The sequence below is a fragment of the Somniosus microcephalus genome, chromosome 3 (assembly GCF_052327205.1).
Source record: "Somniosus microcephalus isolate GS21.2 chromosome 3, FLI_Smic_1.0, whole genome shotgun sequence".
Classification (NCBI taxonomy): Eukaryota; Metazoa; Chordata; class Chondrichthyes; order Squaliformes; family Somniosidae; genus Somniosus; species Somniosus microcephalus.
The window spans coordinates 92282506-92304337 of record NC_140989.1 but is presented as its reverse complement, the minus strand read 5'-3'; the positions used below and the strand labels follow the sequence as shown (position 1 = coordinate 92304337).

At 48.5% G+C, this 21832-nt stretch overlaps 1 long non-coding RNA gene across 2 annotated transcripts in view; it reads left to right on the top strand.

Moving 5' to 3' along the window:
* The first annotated feature begins 7933 nt into the window (after positions 1-7933).
* LOC147121206 (uncharacterized) overlaps positions 7934-21832 on the top strand; it is a 75989-nt gene continuing 62090 nt past the window's right edge. Inside the window, exons 1-2 of one of the 2 annotated variants that reach the window (XR_015077510.1) lie at positions 7934-8123; positions 11364-11453. This is a non-coding gene — a long non-coding RNA (uncharacterized LOC147121206). Of the gene's footprint in view, positions 8124-11044; positions 11454-21832 lie in introns of those variants that run through there. The other variant, XR_015077509.1, reaches the window with a different exon arrangement.

Sequence of the window (21832 nt, the reverse complement as noted above, 5' to 3'; positions counted from 1 at the left end):
AATATCAGTAACACTTTTGTTAGTGCTCTATAAACATAAACATTTTCAAAACAGTCAACACATTTTCAAAGCTTTACATTGTACTCAAAGACTAAGTCTATCAGGCTTTTTTACTTCACGTGTGGATCTTCTCAACACGGGTAAGTCTGATGTGTCTTCATGAGATTGTTCTGGCGGTGAATGACAAGATGCAGTTGCGGCATTGTCATCAATCTGGTCTTGAATAGTCTCTTGTGTTTTTAAGGAGGGAACGGCGGTTCCTCCTGAGAATCTGTCCTTCCTCAGTTCTAACAGTGTATGACCTTGGTCCTACTTCCTCAAGAACTGTAGCTTTCCTGTTCCATGCATCTGGATCCTCAATCCTGACAACATCATCCCTTGTCAATGGTTTTAGAGTTTTGGATGACTTGTCATAGTATGATTTCTGTTTCAGCTTTAACAGTTTAAGTCTCTGTCTCAGTTCCTCACTTTGCTGTTCTTTTGCACAGCAGGGTAGCGTGGAGCGCAACTTGCGACCCATTAGTAGTTCAGCAGGTGAAGAACCACAGTCTAAAGGTGAGGCTCGGTAGCTCAGCAGGGCGAGATAAGGATCAGACTTGCTTTTTGTCGCTTTCTTCAGTAGCTGCTTGAGAGCTTGAACACCTTTCTCTGCCTTACCATTTGACTGAGCATACAAAGGACTGGATGTGATGTGCTGAAAGTCATAATGTGCTGCAAACTGTTGCCACTCCTTACAGTTGAAGCACGGACCGTTGTCGCTAACGGCAATCCTGGGAATTCCATGTCTGGCGAAGATGGATTTCACATGCATTATGACACTGCTTGCTGTGGTGCTTGAGAGCAGCGCCATCTCAGGATAGTTAGAATAGTAGTCAATCACTATTAGATAGTCTTTACCATTTAAATGAAAAAGGTCCATACCAACCTTTTGCCATGGTGCTGTTGGTATGTCAGCTACTATCATTGGTTCCTTTGCTTGTTTGTTTTGGTGTTTCTGACATGTCTCACATTTGCCTATCATGTTCTCAATGTCCTTATTTGTGCCAGGCCAATAAACAGTGTCTCTTGCCCTCCTTTTGCATTTTTCAATTCCGAGGTGTCCCTCATGAATCCTTTTGAGCATGTCTTGATGTAGAGCCTATGGAATGACTATTCTGTTCTGTTTTAGTAATAGTCCACTCAATTCTGACCTTATGTGAAAATATTTTGGACAGGAACCTTTTGGCCAACCATGATGAATGTTCTCTATTACTGTTTGTAATACTGTATCTTTTACTGTTTCTTCTGCTATTTGCTTTGATTTTGTGTCTGACACGGGCAGCGCAGCAGTGACCATACATGAACATCCACGCCTTCTTCAGTAGAGCTCACATGACTCATTGTGGGTGCTCGGGATAGTGCATCTGCTAACACTATGTATTTGCCTGGTGTGTAGATCAGTTCAAAGTCATATCTTTACAGCTTCATCATGAGTCGTTGAATCCTTGGAGACATCTCATTCAGGTTTTTTTTTATGATGGCAACCAGAGGGCTGTGGTCTGTCTCAACTGTGAAGGTGGGAAGTCCATATATGTAGCCATGAAACTTTTCTAGTCCAACTACCAAGCCTAGACATTCCTTTTCAATCTGGGCGTATCGACACTCAGTATCAGTCATAGACCTGGAGGCATAGGCAACAGGCTTCCAATCTTCACCCTCTGCTTGTAGCAAGACCGCACCTAGGCCATCTTTTGATGCATCCGTTGACACTTTGATTCTTTTTGTTGGGTCAAAGAAGATGAGTACAGGTGTGGTTGTCAGCACTGTTTTGAGGTTTATCCACTCTTGTTCATGTCTTTCTGTCCATGCGAACTCATTTGTTTTATGTAGCAGGTCTCGCAGACAGGCTGTCTTGGCTGACAAGTTAGGAATGAACTTTCCAATGAAGTTTATCATCCCCATGATGCGTAGCACTTCTTTTTTGTCAGTGGGTCGGGGCATTTTGAGTATGGCGTTTACTTTTTCCATATCTGGCTCTATTCCTTTACCAGATAGATTATCTCCTAGGAAAGTGACTTCCTGGACGCCAAACTGACACTTGGCTTTGTTGAGCTTCAGTCCATTCCGGCGTATGCTCTGTAGCACTTTAGTCAGTCTCTCATTGTGTTCTTTCAGTGTGGAGCCCCAGATGATGATGTCATCAACATAGACCCGAACTCCTTCCAGACCTTCAATTATGTGTTCCATCGCTCTATGAAAGATTTCAGATGCAGATATTATCCCGAAAGGCATTCTGAGGAAACAATACCTGCCAAATGGTATGTTGAAGGTACAGTATTTGGTGCTCTCTTCATCCAGTTTTAGTTGCCAAAATCCTTGTGAGGCATCGAGCTTTGTAAAGTATCTGGCACCTAACATTTCACTGGTGATTTCTTCTCGCTTGGGAATCTGGTAGTGTTCACGTTTTATGTTTGCATTTAAGTCCTTTGGATCCATGCATATTCTTAGATCATTGTTCTTTTTCTTTACACATACCATGGAGTTAACCCAGTCTGTTGGCTCTTCGACTTTCCTGGTGACTCCTAGTTTGGTCATTCTGTCCAGTTCTTTCTTGAGCCAGTCACGCAGGGGTGCTGGACCTCTTCGTGGAGCATGTACCACTGGTTGAGCATCCTCCTTTAGCTGGATCTTGTATGTGAATGGTAGAACTCCAAATCCTTTGAACACATCCTGGAAATTATTTACTACAGAATCCACTGAGTCATCTGGTCTGCTTATGGCACAGTTTATACGGTAGACTCTCTTGACCAGTTCTAAGTCCTCACAAGCTTTGTCACCTAATAGTGAATCAAGTCCTTCAGCCACAACAGAAAACATGAGATGATGCACTTTGTCTTTGACTGTCACTTTAAGTCTGCATACACCTAAGCTATCTATTTTCTGTCCATTATAGTTCTTCAGTAGTACTGACTTTTTCAGTATTTTGGGCTTTTCTTTCATATTTTTAATGTCACTCATACTGATTAAGTTTGCTTTTGCCCCAGTGTCTAGTTTCAATGTAACTAATGCTCCATTTACCTGCAGTGGGATCATCCATTTGTCCTCTTTTACTGCATTGACGTTATGTTCAGCATTGTCCATTTCTGAGGGCTGCACATTTTCTGTATCCTTTTTGATATTGTCACATGACACCATTCCTACAAAAAATGTCTTGATTAAATCAGTGTCCTCAATCACATTAACTCGTTGCCCTTTCTTTGTTTTTACTTTGGAAAAGCATTGTTTGGCAAAGTGATTCTTTCCATTACACTTTGTGCACATTTTTCCAAACGCTGGGCATTGTCTTAACTGGTTTTTGTAACCACAGCGTTTACAATTAAAAATTCCTTCCTCCGATTGCTTTTCATTTCTGTTCTGCCCACGTTTCTTCCCCTTGTAGGACACAGCACCGACAGCAGCATTATCACTCATTACAATCGCATCATTATTGATTTCACTGAAAGTCTTCGCGTGCTTTCGAGCTAGCTCGCTGGCTTGGCATATTTTCACAGCATTTTCCAAATTTAGTTCGGTTTCTCTCAACAGACGTTCCCTGACTTTTTTATCATGAATACCAAACACAATCTGGTCACGAATCATGGATGCTTTGAGCTCAGAGAAATTACATGTCTGTGCTTTCAGTTTCAGATCAGTTATGAAGCTATCAAAAGTCTCATTTTGCTGCTGTGTCTGAGAATGGAAGATGTATCTTTCATAGGTCTCATTGTTTTTGGCAGAGCAATGTGCATCAACTTTTTTTAGCACATCTTCTAATTTTTCTCTGTTCTCCTCTGGATTAAATACAAATGTATTAAATACCTCTATCGCCTGTGGGCCTGCAACCGTAAGCAGCAACGCTATCTTCCTTGCATCTGGTTTCGTACCGAATCCGATGGCTGCAATGTAGAGTTCGAATTGTTGTTTAAAAGTCTGCCAATTGTAGTCGATATTTCCTGTGAGTTTCAAACGCTCTGGTGGCTTCAAATTTTCCATGTCGCTTTTCACAATTTTCAGCAGATCTTTACCAATCCTGGTACCATCTTATGTTCATTAATAAATAGACATTCTTATTATGAACACAGCTAGCTGTTGCTGGACACTTTATTGAGCACATGTGGACTAGGTACAATATCTGTAGAGGCATGCATCTTGACTGCTGCCTTCTGGGTAGCCTAGTGCCTCATGGGTAATGTAGTCTTAATATACATACAGCTGGGTAGTGTAGTCTTATATACATACAGCTATATACAGCTCTACACACCTCTACGGCTCCACCTAGTGTCCACGATAGAATGACATGTGATTGATCATTACAGTCAGGAGCTCGGGGGGGGAGAAGGTCAGGAGCTCGGGGGGGAGAGGAGCTCGGGGGGGAGAGAAGGTCAGGAGCTCGGGGGGGAGAGAAGGTCAGGAGCTCGGGGGGGGAAGGTCAGGAGCTCGGAGGGGGAGAAGGTCAGGAGCTCGGAGGGGGAGAAGGTCAGGAGTTCGGGGGGGGAGAAGGTCAGGAGCTCGGGGGGAGAGAAGGTCAGGAGTTCGGGGGGTAGAAGGTCAGGAGCTCGGGGGGGGAAGGTCAGGAGCTCGGAGGGGGAGAAGGTCAGGAGCTCGGGGGAGAAGGTCAGGAGCTCGGTGAGGGGGAGAAGGTCAGGAGCTCGGGGGAGATGGTCAGGAGCTCGGGGGGGTAGAAGGTCAGGAGCTCGGGGGGAGAGAAGGTCAGGAGCTCGGGGGGGAGAGAAGGTCAGGAGCTCCGGGGGAGAGAAGGTCAGGAGCTCCGGGGGAGAGAAGGTCAGGAGCTCGGGAGAGAAGGTCAGGAGCTCGGGGTGAAGAAGGTCAGGAGCTCAGGGGGAGAGAAGGTCAGGAGCTCGGGGGGAGAGAAGGTCAGGAGCTCGGGGGGAGAGAAGGTCAGGAGCTTGGGGTGAAGAAGGTCAGGAGCTCGGAGGGGGTGAAGGTCAGGAGCTCGGGGGGGAGAGAAGGTCAGGAGCTCGGGGGGAGAGAAGGTCAGGAGTTCGGGGGGGAGAAGGTCAGGAGCTCGGGCGGGAGAAGGTCAGGAGCTCGGGGGGAGAGAAGGTCAGGAGTTCGGGGGGGGAGAAGGTCAGGAGCTCGGGGTGAAGAAGGTCAGGAGCTCGGGGGGAGAGAAGGTCAGGAGCTCGGGGGGAGAGAAGGTCAGGGGCTCCGGGGGAGAGAAGGTCAGGAGCTCGGGAGAGAAGGTCAGGAGCTCGGGAGAGAAGGTCAGGAGCTCGGGGGAGAAGGTCAGGAGCTCGGGGGGGGGGAGAAGGTCAGGAGCTCGGGGGAGATGGTCAGGAGCTCGGGGGGGGGAGAGAAGGTCAGGAGTTCGGGGGGGAGAGAAGGTCAGGAGCTCGGGGGGAGGGAAGGTCAGGAGCTCGGGGGGGGAGAAGGTCAGGAGCTCGGGGGGGGAGAGAAGGTCAGGAGTTCGGGGGGAGAGAAGGTCAGGAGCTCGGGGGGAGAAGGTCAGGAGCTCGGGGGGGGAGAGAAGGTCAGGAGCTCGGGGTGGAGAAGGTCAGGAGCTCGGGGGGGGAGAGAAGGTCAGGAGCTCGGGGGGGGAGAGAAGGTCAGGAGCTCGGGGGGGAGAGAAGGTCAGGAGCTCGGGGGGAGAAGGTCAGGAGCTCAGGGTGGAGAAGGTCAGGAGATTGGGGGGAGAAGTTCAGGAGCTCGGGGGGGGAGAGAAGGTCAGGAGCTCGGGGGGGAGAGAAGGTCAGGAGCTCGGGGGGAGAAGGTCAGGAGCTCGGGGGGGGAGAGAAGGTCAGGAGCTCGGGGGGGAGAGAAGGTCAGGAGCTCGGGGGGAGAAGGTCAGGAGCTCGGGGGGGAGAAGGTCAGGAGCTCGGGGGGGGAGAGAAGGTCAGGTGCTCGGCGGGGAGAAGGTCAGGAGCTCAGGGGGAGAGAAGGTCAGGAGCTCAGGGGGAGAGAAGGTCAGGTGCTCGGCGGGGAGAAGGTCAGGAGCTCAGGGGGAGAGAAGGTCAGGAGCTCAGGGGGAGAGAAGGTCAGGAGCTCAGTGGGGGAGAAGGACAGGAGCTCGGGGAGAGATGGTCAGGAGCTCGGGGGGGGAGAACGTCAGGAGTTCGGTGGGGAGAAAGTCAGGAGCTCGTGGGGGGAGAAAGTCAGGAGCTCGTGGGGGGAGAAGGTCAGGAGCTCGGGGGGGGGGAGAAGGTCTGGAGCTCGGTGGGGGAGAAGGTCAGGAGCTCGGGGGGGGAGAGAAGGTCAGGAGCTCGGGAGGAGAGAATGTCAGGAGCTCGCGGGGGAGAGAAGGTCAGGAGCTCTGGGGAGAGAAGGTCAAGAGCTCGGGGGGAGAGAAGGTCAGGAGCTCGGGGACTGGCGGGGAGAGGGAAGGTCAGGAGCTCGGGGGGAGGGAAGGTCAGGAGCTCGGGGGGAGAGAAGGTCAGGAGCTCGCAGGGGAGAGAAGGTCAGGAGCTCTGGGGAGAGAAGGTCAAGAGCTCGGGGGGAGAGAAGGTCAGGAGCTCGGGGACGGGGGGGAGAGGGAAGATCAGGAGCTCGGGGGGGGAGAGAAGGTCAGGAGCTCGGGGGGAGAGAAGGTCAGGAGCTCGGGGGGAGAGAAGGTCAGGAGCTCGGGGGGAGAGAAGGTCAGGAGCTCAGTGGGAGAGAAGGTCAGGAGCTCGGGGGAGAGAAGGTCAGGAGCTCAGTGGGAGAGAAGGTCAGGAGCTCGGGGGAGAGAAGGTCAGGAGCTCGGGGGGGAGAAGGTCAGGAGCTCGGTGGGGAGAAGGTCAGGAGCTCGGGGGGGGAGAAGATCAGGAGCTCGGTGGCGGGGAGAGAAGGTCAGGAGCACGGGGGGGAGAAGATCAGGAGCTCGGCGGCGGGGAGAGAAGGTCAGGAGCACGGGGGGGGAGAGAAGTTCAGGAGCTCGAGGGGGAAGAAGGTCAGGAGCTCGGGGAGAGAAGGTCAGGAGTTAGGGGGGAGAGAAGGTCAGGAGCTCGTGCGCAGAGAAGGTCAGGAGCTCAGGGGCGGGGAAGATGGTCAGGAACTAAACCAACCTTGCAGCTCAAATGATGTATAATAGTCAATGCTGTGGATTTGTCAAATTCAGCCTCAGAGAAATGGCTACATCACCCCGCATGATCTTGCATTACCTGTTAAGGGGTCACATTTTTGAAAGGGTCCACATGTCAACACAAACTTAGCATTGGTGGACATATCAATGGTGTGCAGGTGTTGCCTGATGGCACTATTGCTGATTCTTACTATCACTTTGCTGATTTCAAAAACAAAATATGCAGATGCTGGAAATTTGATATAAATTGCTGGAAACACACAGCAAATCAGGCAGCATTTATGGAAAGAGAAGCAGAGTTAATGTTTCATGTTCTGATGAAAGGTCATCGACCTGAAACGATAAGTCTGCTTCTCTCTCCACAGATGCTGCCTGACTTGCTGAGCATTTCCAGCATTTTATGTTATATCTCTCAACTAATGATTGGGAGGAGGTTGACAGGGCAGGCAGTACATGTGAGTTAACTTGCTTTTCTAGGTGACCCTCCACATTAGCAGGTAGATGCCACTGCCATGTCTGCAGTGGAGCAGCTTGGCTCGGGGAGCCTGCCTGTGACAATGACTGCATCAAATTACACATTGCAGAGACCGTCAATGACTCTGCAGCAGGCAGGATCAAATTACACATTCCAGACAAACTGGGTGTGTCTTGTCTTCCAAGGGGACCAATCAGAATTATGGTCCAACCCACTTGTGCAAATAAACCCAGCCAATTCTGTAGTAGCCAAAATAAATTGCTGAAACTAAGGCCTAGAATTTCCTTTGTGATTTATGCCACTATTGCCCCTTTAAGAAAAGCGTTGCAAGAGGTGTTGGCCTGCAGAGGGAGTTAAACACAAGTTTCCTGGCGTAAAATAGCTGTAAACAGCTGAGCCACCGGGAGGGAGAGGGAGAGGGGGCAGGGGGGTTATTATTTCCGTGCTTCTTCCACTCTGCTGCCAAAACATCAGTGGAAGGTCAGCATAAACAGGATCTCTGCCGAAGTTACAGTGGAAGAAGCTACAAAGGAATTCATTCTCTGGAAATCTCCTGTGCAGCCTTTTCAAAGCACTGTTCAGCCTGCGCTTTCCAGCAAGGGGGACAAACAGGTAAGACAGGAACAATGGCCGGAATATTGCCAGTGCTCAGCGGACGGGATGGGTGGCGGGTCAGTTGTTAATTTTAAATGATTCATAGTGGGTCGGGAACTCGCTGTCAAAATGTGCACACTGGACTTTCTCGATGTCAGGTCTGCTAGTGCTGAGCAGCCCCGACAGGCAGCGACGGGGGAGGCAATTCAAATCAATAGTGGCTTGTTTACAGCCACTTATCAATGATTTTTCCCCCAGCTTTTTGGATTTGACAGGTTGCCCACCGGTTTCCCGCTGTGCCTAGACCTCATCTGTGAAGCTGAGGCAGGAGGTCAGTGGCCATTGAATCAGCTGATGAGTTGACAGCTTCAAATGTCAAGTTAAAGCTCCCAGCTGATTGAGACGTGTTCCTGTAACCACTAACTTCTCTAAACTGCATTTCCACTACAGATTCATCATACTGCAAGTCTTTACACAAGTCTCCATCCAGTCTGACTTCATTACCTCTCCCACCATTGACAGATTGCTTCTGTCATCTCTACTTCAACTGCCATCTATTCCATCAGCATGGGTCCCCTTTATACTCTCTGACCTTGGTCCTCAGAATCCGACCACAATCAGCCCCAACACCAACAACAACACCAACCTTCTCTGCAATCAACTGATGCTGCACAGGACAGAGGGCATCTGCACCCGACAACATTGCTGCCTGAGAGGCCAGGGATGGCCCCCACCATGGCCAAATTTACTTCACTTGACGCGGTACACCCTGGCTGCCACATGATGCACCAGGTTGGTACCACCCCACACCAACACCATAAAGCATCCCTACAAAGCCCAAGCCATTCCTTTCACACTCATCACCATTGTGGGGGGTACCATTATGTCTCACCATTCACTGCAACTCACTAAGCCACTTCCAAAGGTGCACACAAATCTGTCCAGGAACGCAAAGTGTTGAAAATAAAGATTTCAATGTTTGACAGCACATCAACAGAAACTTTACATGAATATTGGCTAAAACACCAAAGTTCCTACCCTTGTGTGTTGTTAGTTGGTATGATTGCACTAGGATGAGGGTGAGTGTGAGGGGGGGCTAGTGAGATGGGGATGTGATAATGTAGATAGGGAGGGATGGGTGGAGGTGCAAGGTAAGTTGGTGTAAGGATGTGCAGGAGTAGGGTAGGGAAGGGAGAGTGATGGGGATGTGATGAGTGGCACAGCAGGATGAGGTTGAGTGTGGCTTTGCAGTAACATTTCGTGATCTACTGAGGTCATTGAAAGGTTTGCGCCACTGCAGCCTGGTCCTCCTGACGACATCCCTGCTTGTGCCCTCCTCTGTAATGTGCAACCAGGCTGCGTTGGTCTCTTCCGCCCATGTGAAGGGAAGAGGACCTCCTTGCGTGCTGTGATGCCCTCCATAAGCATATGGAGGGAATCATCGGAGAATCTGGGTACAGTTGTGCACCTCTGTGCAGTCATTGTCAGTGTTTGTAGCACCTCAATGCTGTAGAACACTGACAGCACAAATGTCAAACTAAATTTGGGGATGGTCCCTTTAAGGAAATTGGCTGATGACACGTCGTAATCATCAGACCTACTTCCTTCAATTGGCCGGCAAACACGCTGGGCGGGCTTAACAAGCCCAATCATCGGAAAGCAATTTCGGAGGCCGGGATGGAGTCAGCAGCGGGGCCGAGACCCGCCACCGACATCGCCCGCCACGGACCCACCAAGGTAGGGTAAATTGCGGCCAATGTCTTGCTTTCTCTCAAATTACTTTACTGCATGTCTTACCAAGATTTTGATTATACTTGGATCACTCAAGTGCCATCTGTGCCAAGAGGGCAGCAGGGCAGGGCTCCATCCAGGAGAAGAACACAGAAATTCAATGATGCAGACTGCTAAGCCATACTTGAGGAGACTGAAGGCAGGAGACGCAGGCTCCTGTGGTGTGTGTTCCACCAGACCTGTCAGCACTGTCACTCATGTCACCTGGTGGGAGGTGGCAGTAGCACTGAGTGCCAACCCCCTCACCCCCAGTGCTGCAGGTTCAATGGCTTGATCATGGCTGACAAGGCTGACATACTGATCACACTCTTCCTTTCCTCCTTGCCCAGCCTGGGCACCAACATACTCTTCACCCTCTTAAAGCATCTAATCCTTCACACTGCATTCTGGTTAAGGGCTCAAACACTCCCGCACTCTGACTACAAAGCTCCCGCAGCACACAGGAACTATGTGATCAGTATTCTGTTGCCCTGGCATCCCTGTGAAGCACCACACAGCCACAATACTTCACAATATTTTCGGGTTAAGGGGAGAGGTAGGCACCAAATCAGCATCTTGCACTATGGCTACCCATCTCCCCTCACAGCAGTTACTTACATGCACAACCCTGAAACCCCTTTTCCACTTTAACAGCCTCATATTTCTCTTACTTCAACTGCTAACCTTACCCTTATTCACTCTATCATATTGCTGGACAAATTGGCACACAATGTCTGCCACCCCTCCCCTTCTTGCTTGCATATGTTGTCTCTTGTTATGTGCCACTTTCTCCTGCAAGCAAACACAAAAAGGATATACATTGCAAAGGGAAATGTTACAGATGTGTGCCACCCAAGCACTGAGACCACCCAGCCACCTTCTGGGAGTGTGTGAACATGCCACATTCAGGTTTCTTGTGCTGGCAGCTACTTGGTGCTTTTTGCATATCACATTGATAATGACAACATTGCCCAGGAATAAAATGAGTGTGACTGCAATTAAAAAGATGAATAGTTGGCAAAGTGCCCTGCATTCTTCTTCTGTGGTGGCTTAGAATGAAGTGCAGTTAAGATGCCAGCAATCTTGCATAGCTCAGCACATACTCCTCAGTTTTGGCCACAAGGGAGACAGCATTTACGCTCTCCATCCATCTATCTCTGGCGCAGCTCTATTAGCAGCATTGCCGTTGCCTTCAAGAAGAGCCACCTTCTTCGTAGTACCTCCTCCAATAAAGCTTCGAGAGCTGTGTCACTAAATAAAGCAGTCCTTCTTCCTTGTTGGCTTTAAATGGGAGGTATTGGGGGACAGGGGGACCAATGTAGGTCGGCAAGGACAAGGGTGATAGGTGAGTGGAACCTGGTATGGGATAAGATATGGGCAGCCGAGTTTTGAATGAGCACTTTTTTCCCCTCAGAGACCGGTGTCGGGAGCAGGAGAGCGGCAGCACAGTGAGTATTTAAACTCACTTTCATGGGCTTTTTTCCTCAGAGACTTACCAATCTCGCAGACCGGCGGCGGCATTCCAGAGCCACGTCACAATTCAAAAAGTGACGCGAGCAAGAGGAAGCAGCTGATCGGGTGAGTACTTATACTACTCTATAGTTTGACAGTTAAGGTTAATAGTTTACAAAGTTTAGACGGTCTTAATTTTTGTGGTTTATAGTTTCTACGGTCTCTGTTGTGTAGTGGGGAGTGCTAGTAAACAAGGGCCCTTGAGTATATCATTTAATTGTAGTGTAATTAGTGGTATTGATTTGGTTTAATTTAATTTGAATTAATTAAAGGGTAAGTCATGGCAGCACAGCTCGGCCCTGTGGCATGCTCCTCCTGCACTATGTGGGAAATCAGGGACACTTTCTGTGTCCCTGACGACCATGTGTGTGGGAAGTGTATCCAGCTGCAGCTACTGGCAGACCGCATTGCGACGCTGGAGCTGCGAATGGATACATACTGGAGCATTCACGATGCTGAGGATGTCATGGATAGCACATTTAGGGAGTTGGTCACACCGCAGGTAAAGGCTGCACAGGCAGGAAGGGAATGGGTGACCGCCAGACAGAGTTGTAGGTGCAGGCAGGTAGTGCAGGGGTCCCCTGTGGCCATCCCCCTCTCAAACAGATATACCGCTTTGGATATTGTTGGGGGAGATGGCTTATCGGGATAAGGCAGCAGTAGCCAACTTCCTGGCACCATGGGTGTTTCTGCTGCATAGGACAGGAGGAAAAAGAGCGGGAGAGCTATAATGATAGGGGATTCTATTGTAAGGGGAATAGATAAGCGTTTCTGCAGCTGCAAATGAGACTCCAGGATGGTACTTTTGCCTCCCTGGTGCAAGGGTCAAGGATGTCTTGGAGCAGCTGCAGGGCATTCTGGAGGGGGAGGGTGAACAGCCAGTTGTCATGGTGCATATAGGTACCAACGATATAGGTAAAAAATGAGATGAGGTCCTAAAAGCTGAATATAGGGAGTTAGGAGGTAAATTTAAAAATAGGACCTCAAAGGTAGTAATCTCAGGATTGCTACCAGTGCCACATGCTAGTCAGAGTAGAAATAAAAGGATATTTCAGATGAATACGTGGCTAGAGGAATGGTGCAAGGGGGAGGGATTCAAATTCCTGGGACATTGGAACCGGTTCTGGGGGAGGTGGGACCAGTACAAACTGGACGGTTTGCACCTGGGCAGGACCGGGACCGATGTCCTAGGGGGAGTGTTTGCTAGTGCTGTTGGGGAGGGTTTAAACTAAAATGGCAGGGGGTTGGGAACCTGTGCAGGGAGACAGAGGAAAGGGAAGCAAGGATAGAAACAAAAGACACGAAAAAGAAAAGCAAAAGTGGAAGGCAGAGAAATCAAGGGTGTAAATCAACAGGGCTACAGTAAATAATAATTCTAAAAGGACTAAGAGTTTTAAAAAAACAAGCCTGAAGGCTTTGTGTCTTAATGCGAGGAGCATTCATAATAAGGTGAATGAATTAGCTGTGCAAATAGGTGTAAACAGATGTGATATAATTGGGATTACAGAGACATGGCTCCAGGGTGACCAAGGCTGGGAATTCAACATCCAGGGGTATTCAATATTCAGGAAGGACAGGCAAAAAGGAAAAGGAGGTGGGGTAGCATTGCTGGTTAAAGAGGAGATTAACACAATAGTAAGGAAGGATATTAGCTCTGATGATGTGGAATCTGTATGTGCAGAGCTGAGAAATACCAAGGGGCAGAAAACATTAGTGGCAGTTGTATACAGACCCCCAAACAGAAATGCTGTGGTTGGGGATGGCATTAAATGGGAAATTAGAGATGCATGCAGTAAGGGCATGCCTGTGCAGCCTTTATCATGGGTAACTTTAATCTACATATAGATTGGGCTAACCAAGTTAGCAACAATACTGTGGAGGAGGAATTCCTAGAATGTATACGGGATGGTTTCCTGGACCAATATGTCGAGGAACCAACTGGAGATCAGGCCATCTTAGACTGGGTATTATGTAATGAGAAAGGATTAATTAGCAATCTTGTTGTGTGAGGCCCCTTGGGGAGGAGCAATCATAATATAATATAATTCTTCATTAAGATGGAGAGTGAAGTAGTTGACTCAGAGACTAGGGTCCTGAATTTAAATAAAGGAAACTACGATGGTATGAGGCGCGACTTGGCTAGGATGGATTGGGGAACGTTACTTAAAGGGTTGATGGTGAATAGGCAATAGCAAACATTTAAAGATCGCATGGATGAACTACAGAATTTGTTCATCCCTGTCTGGCATAAAAATAAAACAAAAAAGGTGACTCAACCGTGGTTAACAAGGGAAATTAGGGATAGCATAAGATCCAAGGTGAGGACATATAAATTGGCCAGAAAAAGCAGCAAAGCTGAGGATTGGGAGCAGTTTAGGATTCAGCAAAGGAGGACAAAGGGATTAATTAAGAGGGGGAAAATAGAGTATGAGAGTAAGCTTTCAGGGAATATAAAAACTGACTGTAAAAGCTTCTATAGATATGTGAAGAGAAAAAGATTGGTGAAGTCAAGCGTAGGTCCCTTGCAGTCACAATCAAGGGAATTTATAATGGGGAACAAAGAAATGGCAGGCCAATTAAATACATACTTTGGTTCTGTCTTCACAAAGGAGGACACAAATAACCTCCCAGAGATGTCAGGGAACATAGGGTCCAATGAAAGGGAGGAACTGAATGAAATCAATATTTGTAGGTAAATGGTGTTAGGGAAATTGACGGGATTGAAGGCCTGATAATCTGCATCCTAGGGTACCTAAGGAAGTGGCCCTAGAAATAGTAGATGCATTACTGGTCATCTTCCAAAATTCTATAGACTCTGGAACAGTTCCCATGGATTGGCGGGTAGCTAATGTAACCCCACTATTTAAAAAGGTGGTAGAGAGAAAACGGGGAATTATACACCGGTAAGCCTGACATCGGTAGTGGGGAAAATGCTAGAGTCCATTATAAAAGATGTAATAGCAGAGCACTTGGAAAACAGTGACAGGATCGGACAAAGTCAACATGGATTTACAAAAGGTAAATCATGCTTGACTAATCTACTGGAATTTTTTGAGGATGTAACTGGTAGAATAGATAAAGGAGAACCAGTGGATGTGGTGTATTTGGACTTTCAGAAGGCTTTTGATAAGGTCCCACATAAGAGATTGGTGTGCAAAGTTAAAGCACATGGGATTGGGGGTAAGGTACTGACTAGATGTAATATCTCCAAGTTTGCAGACAACACAAAGCTCGGTGGGCGTGTGTGCTGTGAGGAGGATGCAGAGAAACTCCAGTATGATTTGGACAGGTTGGGTGATTGGGCAGATGCAGTATAATGTGGATAAATGCGAGGTTATCCACTTTGGTGGCAAAAACAGGAAGGCAGGTTATTATCTGAACGGCAATAGATTGTGAAAAGGGGTAGTGCAATGAGACTTGGGTGTCCTTGTGCACCAGTCACTGAAGGTAAGCATGCAGGTACAGCAGGTGGTTAAGAAGGCAAATGGTATGTTGGCCTTCATAGCGAGAGGATTCGAGTACAGGAGCAAGGACGGCTTGCTGCAGTTGTACAGGGCCTTGGTGAGACCACACCTTGAGTATTGTGTGCAGTTTTGGTCGCCTTATCTGAGGAAGGATGTTCTTGCCCTGGAGGGAGTGCAGCGAAGATTCACCAGACTGATACCTGGGATGGCAAGAATGACGTATGAAGAGAGATTGGGTCGATTAGTCTTATATTCGCTACAGTTTAGAAGAATGAGAGGGGATCTCATTGAAACTTATAAAATTCTAACAGGACTAGACAGACTAGATGCAGGAAGGATGTTCCCGATGGCAGGGGAGTCCAGAACCAGGGGTCACAGTCTAAGGATATGGGGTAAGCCATTTGGGACTGAGATGAGGAGGAATTTCTTCACCCAGAGAGTGGTGAACCTGTGGAATTCTGTACCACAGAAGGCAGTTGAGGCCAATTCATTAAATATATTCAAGAAGGAGTTAGATATATTTCTTAATGCTAAAGGGATCAAGGGATATGGAGAGAAAGCAGGGACAGGGTAATGAATTTGGATGATCAGCCATGATCTCATTAAATGGCAGAGCAGGCTCGAGGGGCCGAATGGCCTACTCCTGCTCCTATCTTCTATGTTTCTATGAAGGTTGCAGAATGTGGAAGAGACCAGCCGGGAGAACATTGCAATAGTTGAGTCTGGAGGTGACAAAGGCATGGATAAGGGTTTTAGGAACAAGTAGGATGAGGCAGAGGTGGAGACAGGTGATATTATAGAGGTGGAAATAGGTAGCCTTTGTAATGGAGAGCATATGGGGTGGGAATCTCAGCTCTGGGTCACATTGGATGCTGAGGTTACAAACAGTCTGGTTGAGCCTGAGACAATGGCTGGTGATGGGGATGGAATTGGTGGTGAGGGTGCAGATGACACCACTGTGAAACCCATTGACTGTCTTAGGATGAAGGAACTATAGGAGCTGTCAGGATAACGGGCATTCACATGCATAATACTTTAACTTGGTCACAGAACAGCTCCACATTCATGGCGTGGTAGCTCTTTGTGTTCATGAATGCAGCAGCATTGGGGGTAGGGTGCATATAGCTAGTAGTATAGTCAATTATGTCCTGTAGTCTGTGGAACATGGTAGAAGTGGAAGATTGTTTCTGACAGTTGGTTACTTTCCAAAGGGAAACTGTAGAATTCACTGGCCCTGGCAAACAATGCATCACTGATCTGCATGAAGCAAGTGCGCATTGAAGGTTGGAAGATGTGACAGAAAACTCCCATGGTTGCTTGAAAAGAGCCTGTTGTATAAAAGTTCAATGCAGCTGTAACCTTCAAAGACACTGACAGAGCCATCCCTGTCCTGGAAGTAGCTCCCAACTCTGGCTGCAAGAGTATGCACAGCTCTGTTGTGGCTTCCCTCAAGAATTTTCACTTTAGATGTGGGCAGAAAGCTGGCAGTTGCAGATTCAATAAATTCAATGAAAAGGAAAATCAGGTGGGCCCAATGCGCAACCACCAGCTTTCCAACGCCGTCCACAGTGAAAATTGCCCCTTAGTCTCCTCATGCAGGTGTCTTCAGACATATCCACATACAAGATCTTGGCTCTGTACACATGGGTGGCAGCATAAGGACAGGACCCAATGGAGTGTCTAAAGTGTAAATGCAACTGTCTGGTATGTCTGCATTGATTAGAAACTGCAAATTAAGTGGTATGTGTTAGATCCATGGTTCAGTGGATAAATAATTACACGGATGCTGTACATAAACAAATAACAGGTCTTTACTGGAGGAGGGTAATCTCTAGACTGGGGTACAGAAGCATGCGCACAGCTTATATACCGGTGTGGTCACTGCCGGTACTACAGTATACAGGAGCTGTAAAAAGTAGTTCTGACTTAAAGCACATACACTACAATTCCTCCCTTTTTAGATTAATAATACCCCCTTAATATTCAAATAACAATTACACTTTTACATGTACATTCAATAACAAAAGTCCATTTATAGATTCAGCCTTTGGGGCGGCTTCCTGACCCTTTCGGGATAGCGCCTTTCCGGAGGTTCTTATTCTTGGTGCAGAGGCGATTCTGACCCCCTTTCATCGGGTAGTTCATCGAGTTCCACTGCTACTGGGTCTGAAGTAGATACTACCGGTATGTCGGGTTCATCCCCAGGTACTCGAGACATGGGGTTGACGCATTCCTGTGATGCTAAGATCTGATCGACGTGGCATCTCACAATGTTCTCCCCGACATCCACTGTGTACATTAATGGCCCCTGCCTTGTACATATCATTCCGGGTTGCCACTTCTCTGTTCGATAGTCCCGGGCCAAGACTGGTTGCCCTACATTGAAGCTCCTTGTCGGCTTCTCGTTGATGTGCTGGAATTGTTTGTCCTCAACATTTCTTCGCACATTTGGTCTGAGCAAGGCCAGACAAGATCTCAACCTTCGGTTAAAGAACATCATGGCCGGGGTCTGGTTGGTAACTGCATGTGTTGCGTTTCGGTAGGCTAATAAGAAATTGTCCATCTTATGCTGTAGTGGAATTTCCTCGTCGCACATGGCCTTTATCGCCTTCTTAAAGGTTTGTACGAACATCTCAGCCAATCCATTGGTGGCTGGATGATACGGGGCGGATGTGTAATGCCTTACCCCATTCCTTTTCATGAATTTTTGGAACTCGTCGGACACAAACTGTGGTCCATTATCAGAGCAGATCTGCTCTGGCAACCCGTTTCTGGCAAATATGGTCCGTAGGACTGCAATCGTTTTCTCTGTAGTGGTTGAAGACATCTTTATCACCTCAGGCCACTTTGAATGAGCATCCACTGCTATTAAGAACATTGAGTCCATGAATGGACCAGCGAAATAAATGTGCACCTGTTGCCATGGAGAAGAGGGCCACTCCCATGGGTGTAGAGGAGCATGTGGTGGTGCATTTTGGACCTTCTGGCATCCTAAGCAGCTCTTAGTTAGGTCTTCGATTTGTTGATCGATTCCCGGCCACCACACATAAGCTCTAGCAAAGCTTTTCATTTTCACTCCCCCCAGATGACCTTCATGTAGCTCATTTAGCACTCTCTCCCTTAACTTGGGTGGAATCACCACTCTGGATCCACACATCACTGTCCCCTGGCATACTGACAGCTGTTCTCTTCTGGATGAGAATGCTGGCAACAGTGAGTCGCCATGTGTTGGCCATCCCCTCACCGTCAATTCATATACCCATGACAGCGTCGGATCATTGCGGGTCTCCTTCTCTATATCCGCGTTTGTTACTGGCAATCGTTCAATTATCGACGAATAAAATATCTCGATAGGGTCCACTGCTGGTGCTTCCTCCACAGTAGACAGTGGCAGGCGCGATAGCCCATCAGCGTTCCCATGCTGTCTCGTGCCTTTATATTCTATTTCATATTGATTCGCCCCTAGAAACAGGGACCATCTTTGTAACCGCTGTGCAGTCATTACTGGCACGCCCTTCTTAGGATTAAAGATGGAGACAAGTGGTTGGTGGTCAGTCAGCAAGGTGAACTTCTGTCCATGCAGATAGTGGTTGAATTTTTTTACTCCCCATACTAGGCTGAGGGCCTCCCTGTCAATCTGGGCGTAGTTGCGCTCGGCTGAGGTTAGTGACCGAGACGCAAAGGCTACTGGCCTCTCCAACCTATCTGGGAATTTGTGCGACAGCACTGCTCCAATGCCGTAGGGTGATGCATCACATGCCAACCGAATTGGTAGTGCTGGGTTGAAATGGGCCAACACCTCTTTTGATGTGATCAATTCTTTACACTTCTGGAAAGCTCGTCTACATTCGTCATCCCACTTCCATGGTAACCCTGTTTGCAGTAGGGTGTTCAGCGAGTGTAATACCGTAGACAAATTTGGTAAGAACTTGTGGTAATAGTTTACCAGCCCGAGGAACGACCTCAGTTGTGACACATTTTCCGGTGCTGGAGCCTTGACTACTGCCTCTATCTTGTCAGGGGACTTATGTAACCCCTCTTCATCAATGACGTGGCCGCAATACGAGATCTGTTTCTGGAAAAACTCGCACTTGTGGCGATTAGCTCGTAGCCCATATTCCTTTAATCTGGCGAGCACCTTCTCCAAGTTAGCGAGGTAATCACCGTCATTTTCGCCCGTGACCAAGATGTCATCCACATAACACTGGGTCCCTGGAATCCCTTGCAGGACCTGATCCATCGCCCTTTGCCAGATAGCCAGAGCCGAGGCTACTCCAAACACCAGCCGGTTGTATTGATAGAGACCTTTATGGGTGTTGATCGTAAGGTAATGTTTCGAAGCTTCTTCTACCTCCATTTGCAAGTACGCCTGGGCTAGATCAATTTTGGTGAAGCGTTTACCACCAGATAGCGAGATGAAAATATCCTCAATTCGTGGAAGCGGATATTGCACCGTGAAGGACTGGGTTCACTGTCACCTTAAAATCCCCACAGATGCGGACCTTCTTTGGTTCCCCAGGCGTATTACTCAATGACCTCTTCATTACAGGAACGATGGGTGTAGCCCACTTGCTCCAGTCCACTTTGGACAGTACTCCTGAACGTTCCAACCCTTCCAGCTCTGCTTCAACCGCTGGTCTGATCGCATAAGGCACTGGTCTGGCCTTCAGAAACTTTGGGCTTGCATTATCCTCTATTTTAATTGTTGCTGTTATTCCTTTTAGTGTTCCTAGTCCCTCCTGGAACACTTCTTTTGCGTCAGTTAGCATTTTTGACAGTCGTCCAGGTGTGACGTCATCATCCTTTTTGGCCTCCACCTTCAGTGCCTGTATGGAATGCTAATCTAAATGTATCTTCCGGATCCATTCACGTTCCAGCAGTGGTGGTCCTCCATTTGGCAATACATATATATCCATTTTAGGTATTTCCTGACCTTTATATGTCACTTTCACCCTTATTTTTCCTTTGGGGTAGACTTTTTGCCCCGTATACGTCTTCAAAACAATCTCTGTAGCTTTCAAGGGTATGTGTGAAAATAGCCGCTTGTAGTCTCTTTGATTTATGACTGTTAGAGCTGACCCTGTGTCCAATTCCATTTCCACTTGGACTCCGTCTATCTTGAGTGTAACCCAGATAGTCTGGTGATCCTCCATTTCGGTTACATTATGTAGTTTCAGACAACCCAGCTCCTTGCTTCTGGAGTCTGTGTCACTTTTCTGTTCGTCTGAACCACTGTCCATCACCTGGTGTACCTTTTTGTACTTCTCCTGTGGAGATTTCTTACTGTTGGTTTTCTTCCCAGACCTGCAGACTCTTGCTATGTGTCCTGCTTTCCCACACTGTCTGCACACTTGGTCCTTGAACCAACAATCTTTCTGGTCATGTGTTGTTCTGCCGCAGCGATAGCACTTCCCTGTTCCATAGGTCATTTCGTTGGTGCCATATTCTTGCGGTCTCCGTTGTATCTCTGCAGCGCCCCTTGCGGCTGCTTCGTGTGATACTGCCATACTGAAAGCTTTGTCCAGCGTAAGGTCCTTTTCTGATAGAAGCCGTTTCTGGGTTCCTTCACTTTGTAGCCCACACACAAACTTGTCCCTTAACGTGTCTGCTAGTCCCGCTCCAAACTGGCAGTATTTCGATAGCTTGCGCAGTTCCGTTAGGTACTCAGCATTGCTTTCGTCTTTGTGTTGGTTCCTTTTATGGAACTTAAATCGTTCTGCTATCAGCAGCGGTGTGGGGTTTAAGTGGTCCTGTAGGATTTCTACTATGCTTTCAAAATTTTTGTTTACCGGCTTCTCTGGGGTTATTAGATTTCGCAGTAACCCATAAGTTTTTGCACCCATGGAATTTAACAGAACCAGTGCTTTATTAGCATCTGGCACTTCATTCGCCCTGCAGTACACCTCAATATGTTCCACATATGTCGCCCAATCTTCGACTTCATTGTCGAACGTAAAGATACTGCCACTCTTCGGCATCCTTGGTTGTGCGTTAACTATCACCAATGGCGCCTCCCGCGTTTCCCCTTCTTCTCCACTGGCACAAAATGGCGTCTCCCGCGCTTTCCTTCCTTCCTGCGCTCGCCCGTCTTCTCCGCTGCGGCTTCGCAAAATGGCATCTCCCGCGCTCTTCCTTCTTCACCGCGGCTCAATGGCACCTCCCGCACTCTCCCTGCTTCTCCGCGGCTCAATGGCGTCTCCCCTTGCTTCGCCCCGCGGACCCTGATCAGCCCATGATCCCTGGCTGTGCTCTGCGCGTTCTTCTCTTGATATTTGTCGACGCCGCTCAGTCTAGAACCCGGCTGTTTCTTACCCTCTCTCTCTCCGGTTTGCAGTATTTTTCCTCGACGCCGCTCGGTGATCAACCCCCGGCTGCGCCCTGCTCTCTTCACCCTCTTTCTTACCCCGTCGACGCTGCCCGGCTCTCTCTCTGCCGTCGGTCGGCTCCAGCCGCCGCTGCTCGGGAAGGGTCTGCTCTGGACCTGTCGTCGGTCTCTTACTGCTCGTTGTGGCTTGGGAACCAAGCCTGGCTCTCCACAGCCTCCCCAGCGAAGTTGGATCTCTGCTAGCAAACAGTGGGGGGGGGGTGACTCGGAGTGTGGAGAGGTTGCACCTGGTGCGCGGCGGGCAATTTGGAAGCTGCTGGCTGCGGACTGTGAGTGGGGGGAGGGGTCCACCGTACGCCATCGTAACACTTTTAAGGTGGCACTGAAAATCTAACCCCAGTAGAACGGGAGCGCAGAGGTCGGGCAGGACCAGAAGTTTAAAATTATCGTACACAGTCCTGTCTACTATGAGTGTCACCACGCAGTAGCCGCCAATGTCCGCTGACTGGGACTCCGAGGCCATAGAAATCCGCTGGTGCGCAGGCAGGACTGGGAGAGAGCAACGCCGCACCGTGTCAGGGTGGATGAAGCTCTCCGTGCTCCGAGTCAAAAAGGCAGATTGTATCGTGACCATTTACCTTAATGTCCATTGTGGA